The sequence below is a fragment of the Adelges cooleyi genome, unplaced genomic scaffold (assembly GCF_023614345.1).
Source record: "Adelges cooleyi isolate 19-005CV unplaced genomic scaffold, UGA_ACOO_1.1 ACOO_flye_CR_arks_rails_tigmint_CR_PRNA_108, whole genome shotgun sequence".
NCBI lineage: Eukaryota > Metazoa > Arthropoda > Insecta > Hemiptera > Adelgidae > Adelges > Adelges cooleyi.
In genome coordinates, this window is record NW_026095761.1 from 4,353,476 (window position 1) to 4,367,014 (window position 13,539).

General features: G+C 30.8%; 1 protein-coding gene across 1 annotated transcript in view; it reads right to left on the minus strand.

Annotated features, from left to right (window-relative positions):
• The window catches only part of LOC126845725 (uncharacterized), a 149,900-nt gene that overhangs the window by 30,209 nt on the left and 106,152 nt on the right, over window positions 1-13,539 (minus strand). The gene's annotated exons all lie outside the window — the stretch shown is intronic.

The window sequence follows — 13,539 nt, forward strand, 5'->3', positions numbered from 1 at the left end:
CTGCCGGTCGTGCAGTTATCATTATCATCGCCGGGTTATTATAGATAAATACATATAATAATAATAATAATAACAACACTTGAAAATATAATAGTAATATATTATAATGATTTCTCGCACAATGACCATATTGTATGCGTCACGCGTGCAATGCTCCCAAAGTCGTACAGCTTGGCCGGCCAAGACGGTGATCAATCTTTTGTGTAGGTACACTCAACGTTACATATTTTATTATATTTGATCGCGATACGGTCGGTAGATGATAAAAATAACGATGTTATATACATGTAATTATATTGTTATTGTTGAAAAAATACAACCACCGGGCTAGATTGTTATTATACCGACGCAGGAATCGGCTAATACCATACATTAAAATGTATACTATAGTATTTTTAATCTATGCGCTAATTTAAGAGTCTAAGTAAATAGGTAACTAATTAAAATTAGCCGTTATGTCAAGCTCGTACGATCTTATTATAATTATTATTATACAGACCCAGATGATTAGGCATGACAGTTGGGTGTGTATAATAATAATTATAATAAAATCGTAGCTGATAAGGTATTGATAATGTGTTTTTTGTGTCTGGAAATCTTCTAAACCGATGAACCGACTTTAGCAACTCTATAGATCAAAAGTTGTATTACTAGTCTATACCAAAACATAATGTTATATAAAAATAACTAATAACATTCTGTATAGATACTATACATACTCAATGCTAATGAGTTTGAATCTAGACTATAGAGTAAAAATATAAATAGAGCTGTAACATCATATTACAATGCCTTGCACTCAGCAACGAAGAAATCAAGAAATCTGGTCACACTGCAGCTCGCCTTTTGGCTTGCTTCATAACATTTTTGTTATTGCGACCCCCAGCTTTTTAGGTAACAGGGCGTTTCAGGTTGCTGTTGCCTTTTTTAACATAATATATAATTGCACACGTGATACGTTCAATATAGTTTAAGGGACCTTGATAACTTTTTTAATAACACACAAGTTTGTCATACGTTTGAAGGGCTGTCAATAGAAACAAAACAGTAAACAGAATGAGGCTGGCATGGTAAAGTATTATGTGACTACTGATTTAAAAATTACTAAAGTAATTACCTATGCATTTTATTTTTGTATTTTATGTACAAATTTTAAATATTGTAATTATTGATGTATTCAACGTGGGTATATTTTAAATTGCATGATACGTCTCTTGCAAAAAAGAAAAGTCCTAGATGAATACATATACCGATGTATCCTTTTCAGTTTGACACAATGCATACCTACAAAACGTCAAGTTCTTTTTGCCCTCCCCACTCTCCCCTCGGTATAAACGATAATGATCTCACACAATAACGGACTAGTGATGCTCGAGTTGCAATTGTAAATATCCAAATCCCTGTTTTGTGTAGCCGTCGGATTCTTACTAGGCTCTGAACAATAGTACGACGACCATAGACGGTTCAATGCAGGGTTCAAAAAATATATTAAAATGTAAACGAAAAAAAATCAATGATTATACAGAGCGATCAAAATTTCATCCCTCAGTAATAATTATTGTTTTATGAAATAATTATTTATGCTAAAAAATGTCTAAAACCTAAATGTTTATTAAAGTAAATTATCAAAATATATTTTTTACTGTTTAAGCTAAAAATATTACTTAAAGTGTTGTTTAAAGGGCGATTTGGGTAACTTACATATTTGATTCTACTATTAAATGTAAAATAATGTTTTTTTTTTAAATTAATACTTTTTGAGTTATTCCAATTTAAAATTCAAGTGTTCACAGATAACAATGACACTAAAGTAAACTGCTGAGGACTTAAAAATTAATTATTAAAAAAAACCGGTCATTCTCCAGTCGTAATTTTTATTTCGTCATTTCGCTTTTAATAAGGAAATTAAAATACGAGTATATTGGATAGTTTGCTATTCGGCTTAAAAAAAACCCATATAAAATTATATTATTACCTTGAACAGTAAAAACAATTGTTGAAAATAAGAATAACGATTTCGTTTAAAACTTTTCGCAAAAAAAAACATCTTAAGTTGTTCAAATAAATGCATATTATGGTATAAAACCGCTTTTCAGTAGGCCTAGTCATGTTGACATAATTTTATGTCATTGCAATGAAATAGCTTCTTGACTTCTCAAAGAGTCGACGATACGTTTAATGTAAACGCAGCTTATTATTATTAAGCCGCATACAAAGGAAACAGGAAATGGAAGTCAAACTACAAAGGACACAAAATCCAATAGAAAAATTTACAGTATATAGCTATCACATCAGTACATTAAACGAAGGATATCGATTTGTCCGAGGCATTGCTTATGAGTTTTGTAAAACAGTTCCACTTGGGCCAAAATAAAACAGAATTTTAAAAACTATAATATTTTTTTTAGTTTGGTCTTAGGCTCAGCAAATATTAGGAATACTAAACATATATTTAATATAGTTTAACAAATATATTATTGATACAACACGATTTAAAAACGACTTTAATATGACGAAGAAAGTACACTTGCAATTATACCAACTACCATTCAAAAGATTTTTGTACTATTGGCCGAAATAGCATTCGACCAAATACTAATAAATTAAATTGTATTTTTTAGTAATTTATACAAATTAGAAATTGTTATTTGTAAGAGCACAATATACTAAAAAAAAAAATGACAGAATATTCTAAATAATTTGTCTACAGGTCACAGACATTTAAAACAAGTGTAGGTGGAATGAGAGGTACAGCGTTATATTTTTGGGCACTACTCCTCTGCACTCGCCCTCCCACCTAAGATTTTAAACGTTAATGTGAGTTTATTATAAAAAATAATTGTCGACTAGTCTAACAATGGACTGACTAAAACAGATGGCTAAAAAAAATTAATTAAAATTTTAAACGAGATTTTAACCTAGTGTTGCCTCTGTGACTAGTAATTAGTAGCTTAACTTTAAGTTTGATTTACTATGTGATACAATAGACATATGACTTATCAGTTATAATATTATCGTATGAAATTCCAATTTATCTATTGACCTATATAGTTGATAAGGATTATGCTGTGCAGTATTTAAGAATCTATAAAAAGTATTTATTTGTATATAAAGTGGTCACACTGTCGCTCGCCTTCTTGAGTACTTCGTTGCTGATTGCATGGTATTATATGATCTTATATAGCTCTATATTATATTTGTACTCTATAGCCTAGAGTCAAACTTATTAGCATTGAGTATGGATGATATCTATACAGTGAATAGTTCATACCGGAAGCTCGTTAACCGATTACAAATTTGAACCTAATTTAGTACCTACATAATAATAATAATTTGTATTTGTACTGCTACAAATCCCCTTGGTATAAAGCTATTAATAAAACTATTATGGCGATTGCACACATTGGCTGTAGGTACGTTAAGCTGCGAGCACATGTGGTGATTATTGTCCTTTGTGACGGTTATGGATATTTTAATTAACGCCGAGAATCATATATTTTATAACATTATGTTATGATATTAAACTATGTTTGCAGAATCCACGCCGAACAATAATATAAGGTACCGGCAAGTGACAATTATGATCACAACCGTCTCTAATAATTTCGTTATTATGCCATAGAAATAATATTACTATATGTACCTACCGATTTGCTAAGCCGGTCCGGGCGGTTGTTTCCTATATAGGAATGCTGTAAAAGGGCGGGAAATGGTCATAATAATATGAAGTTAATATTCCAATAATTATTGGCAGCAAGTTGGCGGCGTTTGGGGCCTTGTTTAAATATTTAAATCGTCGTATGTTATGGGAAAACAATTTTCAGCTGCATGTCGGTCGAGACTTAACTACCGGTTGGTTTTCCGATTCGGCACTATTGGACACCTAGGATTTTGTATTTGACACATCTGTTTTACAATTAAGCGTTACCGGTGTCGGTTAGTTTTTTGCAGGAGGCCGTGCTGTATTTACTTGTCTGACAACTCAAGTTTGACCATAGGCGCACTTTCAAAAAAAAAAAAGGGTGCGTAAGCTTTGCCTTTTTAGGTATTTAAATTAACGTTGTACAACAATTCATTTGACACTTAAGAGTATCAGCTGTTAAGAGAATTAGCTGATCATAAAACATGTTCATGATCCAATGTCTTCCCTTCAACAAAAATATAATAGTTGTTTAATTATCGAATAACTTTAATGTGTAAAATAATATCAAATGTACTATTATTATTATTTATTATTTAATTTGATTTAATTGTTCAGTAGGTAACATAATATAATAAGTTCATAAGTATATTTCCATCCAATGAGTTATGAATTTATCATAATATAGTTCGCATACATTTATACTTATTTCATTTGCCATTTAATTGTATACAGTTACAGCAACGACATACCATAAGAAACCATTTGGTATTTATTCATAATTAATTAGTTCTACTATTTTGACAAGTCCTGAGAATTTACTCATATAAAAAAAATAATACCAAGCTTGTGTGTGCGCATAATTAATGTTATGTATTTGATTAAAAACCGCACTGTGCCATATTATTAATATTAAAACTTAAATTATTCTATTCATAAACTAGGGCAACAAAACAAATACATGAAAATATCGGTTTAGGAGACGTCAGAGCTCCAGAAACACAATTAAAAATAACAGCTAAAAATAAAAACTCATAATTGTAAAAACAATACCTCCTCAGAGACCTAATACCAAAAAATTAAAAATAGTACTTCACCAAACTTTCTAAAAAAATATTTTGGTTACAAATTGAAGAGAGGGATTTTGAGTAGATATTTTTTTAAGATTGAAGATTGACATTTCCAGCTTGGATCTATGCGGGTATTGGTGTTATAAAATATTCTATTTGATATATGTTGCTTATTTGTATAACAACTATAAACATCACTGAGAGGTTCACTGTTAAACTGCTGGCGGTTCTTAATAATTTGAAGGCATATCCTTAACCAAAGCCTGTAGTTGTTTACCTGTAGTTTTGCCGATGACCTTTTCGACGGAAAATTTGTTATTATTTAATTAACGTTAAAGCTTCGTTCGGGTCGGTGTCGTTTTTTGTTTTGTAAATCCAAAATGTTTTACCAACATAATATGATAAGTTTGTTTTCATTAGTATTCGGCAACGACCTAACCAGAATCCCAAATCCGGCAAGTCATTAAAAATATTATTATATTCAAATTGGACCGTACGATGTACGCGATTTGCTGACTGAAACTAATAGTACCTATTAAAAAATAATACTTATACAATTTATTTTAAAAATATATTTGTCGACAAAATGAAATAAGTAACACGGTACGCGCCACACAGCCAATTTAATGCACTTTGGGACAGGAAAGTTTTGAAAGTAAAAAAAAGAACATATAATATAATAATTTACCTAGTACGTAGAAAAAAATGATAAGTATGTAGTTAGAGACAATTATTAAGTGTACTTATGCGTTATAAACGCACTGGCTGAGTATTACTGAAACTACCTATTAAAAAACACACACACACATACCACTCTCTGGTCTTACTGTTTTTATTATTCCCACAGGACAAATTTAGTTTTTGTATTTAACAAAATACAATTTTTTTTTTAAATTAATCAATATGATTTTGTGCCGGTATTAAAAGCATTTTCCATACTAAATGTTTTGTTTAAGCGTCCCGCAGTCAATCTTGAACCGGAAAACGCCTTTGAGTATAACTTGTTGGTACTTAATTAAAATACATTCGATATTTATGTTGAACACTTGCACGTTATTACAAATGATGTGAACTGAAAATAGTATTAAATAAAAATTGTCTCGTTGTGTTCTTTCACAAATAGTCATTGAAATTACCGGAAGCTCGTTAAAACGATTGTTGAGTTAATATTATTATATTATATTTAATTTTTTATCGATAAATAGTAGATCATTTTTTATTCATGAACAACATTATAATATTTAACTGGGCAAATAAAAAATATCTAGGCTTAAAAAAAAAACGATTATTAGTTTATTTCAAAAAGTATCTCATATGATTTCAAATTTATTTAAAATAAATTTCATAAAAATATTAATAAAAAATTACCTAATATATTTACAAAAAAAGACGCTTAAATAATTTTATTCTGTTTTTAGGTAATTTTAAAAACGGTGTTAATACATTATTATTAATATTGAAACATACAAACTAAGATAACTATAATATCAAAATACTAATATATTTTGTAAGTAATAGTTCTTGTTTATGTTAATATTAGAAATTTAATTTTTTCATATAATTTGTCATTTTTTAAAAAATTAATTAGTTCGACAAGTTTTTAAATTTTTAAGTTAATAAAATTTGCTTTTTTGTTGAGAAATCTATTAAATGAGTAATAAAAAATAAAATGTTCAAATATTCTCGCAAATGATTATTTTTGTTATTTAACATAATACCGTACTTTTTTTATGCCATTTTATGATATTGTTGTTGTTAATTGGGACGGTAAAAATACAAAATAATTCATAAAAACGACAACAGCGATAAATGACTTTTGAATACACATTACAAGTAGGTGCACACAATTGACAATACATAAAATGTATTACCTATATTATAATATCCTTGTGCAAATATTTCATACGGTTTAAACGCGTACCTACTGTCGGTAAAACGGCTTATACAAATGCAATAAAGACACAAATGATAATAATTTAGTATTTATTATATTCGAACCCATAAATATTTGACTTTAGACAATTATTACTGTTGCCGTTGCACCGCTTCCGCCGGGTATCTAATAATTATTATTATTGTTATTGCAGGTACAGGCGGCGCAAATTATATAATGTTCAACATCGGTGGCCCCTGTAGTGTACGAATCGACATGTCTTTGCTGTTTGAATATAATAATAATATTAAAGATAATAACGGCAACAACGATAACTGTGCTAAACACTGAACTCAATATAATATGAAACGCGCGTGCAGGTTAAGAGGGCGTCGCATCGCCCATTTTTAAGGAGTAAAGTATAGGCAACTTTTTACAAAATCTTAATTTAAAGGTTAAACTGTGATGTATAGATATTAGTTCATAAACTAGGACTCTATTTTGGTAGTTAATTTATTTTTTGGACTATCACAGCATCCTTGTAAGCGATTTAACAATGTTTTTTCATCTCTACATGTTCAAGCAGACTGAAAATAACTCGCTTAATTTTGGTTTTAGACTAAAAGCGCCCATTATAAAATTAAAAGAGAACAATATTCCGGAGGGCAAGGCGGTGCGTTTTTTTCATTATTCCAAGTATAACGCTCAATACATAGTTTAGAAATAAAGACTATTTTAACATTTTTAAATGACTGTAACTTTTAAAAAAATGTTTTGTCAAAAAAATATAAATAAAACTAAATAATTTGGAAAAAATGTCTTGCCCTCCGGAATATTGTTCTCTTTTAATATTATAATGAGTGCTTTTACTCTAAAACCAAAATTAAGCGAGTTATTTTCAGTTGGCGTAAACATGTTTTTACCACTAAAAATCACCGGTGCGACGCCCTCTTAAAATACACTATGTCCCACCGGAGATGCAGGCATGTTGTTTAATAATTTCATGGGAAATAATGCTACGTTACCTTTCCATGATATTAATATTTTAAAATGTTATCTTTAAAAATTATACTGGCCAATTTCAGCGGTGATAACACAGTAATAGATATGATAAATCATGGAAAAAATAACTAGCTTCGCTCTAGTGGACATTTTCATAAACAGCCGACCAGATAGGCAATGTGCGTTCCATAATATATTGAGTTCAGTGGTGGTAAGATTTAAACCTTCGGCGCCTTCCGGTCAGGTTATTTCCGGTCGTCGGATATTGCTGTGTATATTGTAATATGAAATATGCCATTTTTTATGCCCCCCCCCTCGTTCCCGTAAAAACGAAACGGTGCCGTTTAGAATTAAAATAAAATAACCCAAGCACTAATTTGGAAATTTCGGAGCGTCTATCGTATTACACTTTTCAATATTACCATTATTATTATGAGCTCGTTTAATATAATATAAATACCAAAGTGAAAATGTAAAATTGATCGAAAACGTGATGGCCATTTCGATGCTCTAACGAAATTAAATCCTTCCCCGCACGATGCCGCACGACTTTGCCTTCAGTTGTTCAACAAATAAGGTGCATCCTTAAAACGTTAACGATTCAGTCAAAAACCTCTAAAAACCCATTCTTATCTTCAAAAGCGGTGAAGAGCAGTTTTTAGAATTTAAGTTGGAAAAACTACAAGACGTTACGTTGGTTGTTGCTAGTACTTAGATTTTAAAGAAAACTAAAAAAACTAACATAAAGGTTTACATTGAAACGGTTACTTAAATGAAATTGCATTTTTTTAGATGTCATTTCGTTTGTCTAAGACCGCAAGTTCTCTCGGTATAATAATAAACTTAACAAACAAAACGTACAAAAGCATCTGGATAAGACTTTTAATTGCTACTAAAATAGTCCAAAATGATCCATCAATATTTGCCAAGGTTGAATTTTGGGAGAAATCTATTATGATAATTTATAGTTTAAAACTTGACGAAAAAAATCCAAACCCACGAAATTGGTGTAGACCGCCCAATACGGTCTGTCTAAAATAAACAAGACAAACGATTTTTTTAATTTATTAAGATTATCCATTATAATGGTGAACCATCTGTTTCTATTCATTTCCCGAACCGAATCGGTGGAAATTTATTTTAATTATGTCAACGCGGCTTCTTGTATCGCACTCGGAAAAGCTCTCAATCTTACTTTTCCCCGTGCATCGAACTCTAGTAGTTTTTTAAGAAATTGTTTTTTTTTCTTTGCGACTAAGATAATTTTTTAATGTTTATTTTAGTTTTTAAAATGAAAACCATGCTGATGCAAGACACTCCTTGGAAAATATGAACATTTTGAAAAATACATTTTCCCCCTATATTTTACTATACTTTTCAATACCACTACTATAAGGAACAAAGCCCATTCAAATGAGTATCTTTCATCAATAGGATCACCGTGTACAGAGAAATTAACATTTTTCATGACGAATGATTGATAAATTGAAAGCGTGCACAACTTTGGCCTCTGCCATCAAGTCGGTCTACCGATCTGAACCGCATTGCGTTGGAAATTATTTAATAATTATTTACAGTAAAACATTACCCTTTGACTGATTCAGCAGACCGACCCATTCAGATTGAGGTGGACCGCACCTTAATTTGGTATTTTAGCTGCTTAAAGTCGTCCGACCGCAAACCGTTGATCCAATGGATTTTCTCGACTCGTTAGGTCGTTGTCCGGCATGATTAAAGGGTTCTTAATGGGTTCTTGACTTCGTGAAGGTAGTTATTCGTTAGGTGGTATAAAAACGGTGTTGGTTTTTGCCCCTCGGAGCTAAGTCTCGGTGTTGGTTACAAAAAATATGGATTTTTTTTAATATTAAAATATTATAAAACGTATAGAGCAAGGGGTCACAATAAGTAAAACAATATAAAAAGGTGAGCTGCAGTGTGATCAGAATGACAAAATTACAATTCTATGTAGTCACTACTTTTTTATTTTCTTTCGCTACTGCAACCATAAGGTACAAAACATACGACTTATCAGTTATAATATTATCATGTACAATTTGAATTGATCTATATAGTGTATAAGTATTATGCTGTGCAGTGTTTAATAACTTGCGAAGTCGGGTAATCTCAGTAACTACATAACCGATTTGTTACAGCTCTATATATTTTTTTCTCTGTGGTATACTACTATAAATTATTGCGTGTGTGTTTTACTCGGGATTTTGTGTCTTCGTATAAACTAATAAGTAATGTAAAGAATAATTTATATGATAATAGAATCACACAGGAATCACCGCCACGGTTAATAATTATGTTTCCGGTGACACAAGAACGCGCACAATGCCACGTTAGGAAAATTGTCTACCGAACTATAAAGTTCACTGTGTTATCATAATATTATTATCCCAGAAAACTCTATTAAGTGCCGACCCGCAAACAGGATAGAGTAAAACATTAGTATACCGTTGCAACTGTGCGGTTTGCACAAAGTTGTTTCAAAAGTGACATACATTATTGTAGGTACACTATGTGTGTAAGTCTGTGTATAACACAGTGTTGTTATAGCGTGTTAAGGAGACCTTATGCGTTTTATAAGAGGCAAAACGGTATGTATATTTTTAATAATAAAAAATGCATTTTCTCTTGTACGGATAACGTACTTACATATTATATTATACGCTTCAAACTAACAGCATGAATACAACAATAATTAATAAAGAAAGTTGTTAGGTCTACAAAGTATACTGCTTATTACTTAACAATTTTAAGTGAATACTACACCCCTCAACTTTCTAACGTGAAATCTAGTCATCCACAGAAAAATAGACTATACAACTATTTATACTTATTTGTACATATTTTACTTAACACAATGATTTGAACATAAAAATAAATACTCTTAAACTTGTGGTAAAAATAACTATAATTTGCTAGTACGGATAATGGAATACTTCTTCTTCCACCCCACCCATCTAAAATGACGCTATTTACACTGTTTGAATCTTTTGTTTTCCTTTTCGAATCAATCTCTTTGCATCCAAGTGAACACTGATCGTACACTTTTTAAGGAAGTGCTTCCCCGTGACTGGTTTTTAGAGTACAGCCAGTCAAAGGGGTTTGTATGAAGCGCATAATTGGGTACCTTTTTGTACCACGTCCGTTGGGGTTGAGAATTTTGGCAGATTTGCACTGTATGTAGTTTTTTTTACGGTAAAGCTGTAGACGAACCAACACGTTATAATATTATAACTAGTAATGGAATAATAACATTTCCTTGAAATAATTGGGCTATACGTTCAAAAGAACAACATTTATCTAAATTATATTTATTTGATAAAAGCTCATTAAAAATAATCACATAATATATTTTAGTAGGGTCAAGAAACAAAGAAGGTTCTGTCTTTCTAAAGTGAAACTTTTAAATTAAAAAGTCCAAAAGTCTAAAAAAGCCTTAAAAAGCTTTTTTTTAGCTGTTTAATAAGTCATTAGCTTGTCAACTGTACTCTTCGAACGAATCAAAGAGTTTTCAAGGCTTTAAACATGTTACCACTAAGTAAAGGGAAATCTGTAATTAACAATTACACGATACGTTTTTGTATCTTATAACAATATACCTTGTACGCTAATTGATATATGTCTTGCGTATCTGCTTTTTCTTAACAATTGGGTACTTTATAATTGAATAATACAAACTTTATCACGGTGTTTTTTCTTATGTATGATAAAAATCGGTATATTTTTAACGAATTTCCGACAAGTAATATGTTTTTTGCAACCAAAAATAGATCGATATATTAATAAAAAAATATAAAATATTGTTGCTATTTTCAGATAATAATGCCAAACAAATCACAAACCTGAAACCATCCGCCCAACAGTAGCGCCTTATCCCAAGAGTTCACCAAGGTGATTTACAGGCGCAATCTTTTGGGATGATACATTACATTTAAGGTCTGATGTATTCGAGGATACAGATAATTCCATACATTTTTACCTCTATATAAAATTTGAAATTGGGCGTTTTTGGTTATTTATTGATTAATACCTATCTGCTTTTATCCACAATACGTTACAGTTTACATATTATAATAAGAAAGTTGATGAAATTTGATGTTTTATTAAATTTACATTTTCTTTGAGATAGTTTTTCCAGTCGTCGAAAAAACTGTACACTATTTAATTGTGTAAAATGGCACGGGTTATTTGGGGTTTTATGTGGTGGCAACAAATCATTAATATTTTATGCGTAACTAATGTTTTATAATTTAACTTTAAGGTATTTGGTCGAATCCAGCGACTTTTAATTTACCCCCCGACGATTCAACACAAAATGTACAACTGCTTGCTCGACAACTGCCTGCCAAGTACATTTTGCAAGTGGTTAAGACTTATCCCGGTAGGTAAAATTAGGGATTAAATTACACGACCAATGTCTTATAGTTTTGGTCACAAAGTTATTTGGTAAATTACACACAGAAAAAAGAAAACATAATTTTAAGATCAATATATTTTCAGCTACCTACGCATCTAAGTCACAATACTTTTTGGGTTGATTCCTTTACTTGTTATATTATTAGTTGACCTACAACTAAACAATTGAAATTCTGCGTTTTACCGAGACACGCTGGATTAGCTTATTGGACGGTTTTGTAATGTTTAACGAACATAATATTGTATGGCGTACTTAAATGTGATTGAATTCAGTAACGCTGCAAAAAACATGTATACCAAATGAAAATAATTGTTTAGGTTTTTGATCTATTTGAATAATTATTGTGAAACTACAATAACAATTAAAGACCTTTTTTTTTTTATTTTTAAAAAATGTTTGTAATAAAAGTCGTTGTAACTCGTGAATCATGAATACACCGGAATTTCGGTCACGTAAACTAATCCCATGGGTCCAGAAAAAAAAAATAGCGAGGGGAATTCAATGTATAATATTATGCATATCTGTATTTATCCGTACCCTAAACGAACAAAAAAATGTGTTCGTCCGATTCGGCCAAGGTTTTCGTATTATAATATTATATTTTAATATTTCATACACTTCAAGTTATTTACAACGCATTGTACATTAATAATTGTACACATTGTTATTCATGTTAACCTATACATCACATCACATCACATCAATCTTCTCGATTCTACTACTCGCAAACATTTATTATCTGTTTTGAATAATTATATTTCTTATCAAAAAATCCAAATCAATATTTCTTTTCCCCGGTATTATGTAAAACAGACACGAGACAAAAAAATAAAAGTTGAACTTATTGTTCAATTTTATTTGTTTTTACTTCACTCCACCCTTCTTACGGTCCTCAACTTTAAACACCGCAATAACTTTAAAAGCAATCGTCCAAAACTGGTTAATTCGCCAGTCAAAACGTTCACATCAAATTCAGTCAATATTTTAATAATTCTTAATTTCACACTGTAGTTTAATTATATGACTTGGTAACACTGATATTGCGAAGCCGGGCGAATCTTATCTTTAATGTACTTATATTATATTTTGATCTATAAGCAATTATAATCCCTTACTACGGTGAAAATAATCAACCAAATTATTATATTTTCTCATAACCAGCGACTTAAGTAACTAGTTGTAGGTACACTTTGCTAACTAGTAGAATTCGTTGTGCCGGACTTAAACCGTGTGTGAGTTATAAACTTTTTTTTGTAATGTGGGTTTACTTTGATAAATTAACCAGCTGATATTAGGTTTCTGACACGAATGGGTTATGGGGTTTACCGGGCAAAGTACGACCAACTTCCTTCTGAATTGAAACGCAATTTAATTATTAAGTTAAAGAAAGTAACCCCAAAAAGTAAAGCCCCGCAAGTTTCCGGCTTTGAGATTAATTCGCGCGTTTGGCTTTTTAAATAAATTATTATTTGAAAAGGACACCGTGCCGTTGTCGAGTTAACGCTTCAGGGCAGGTTCGATTCCC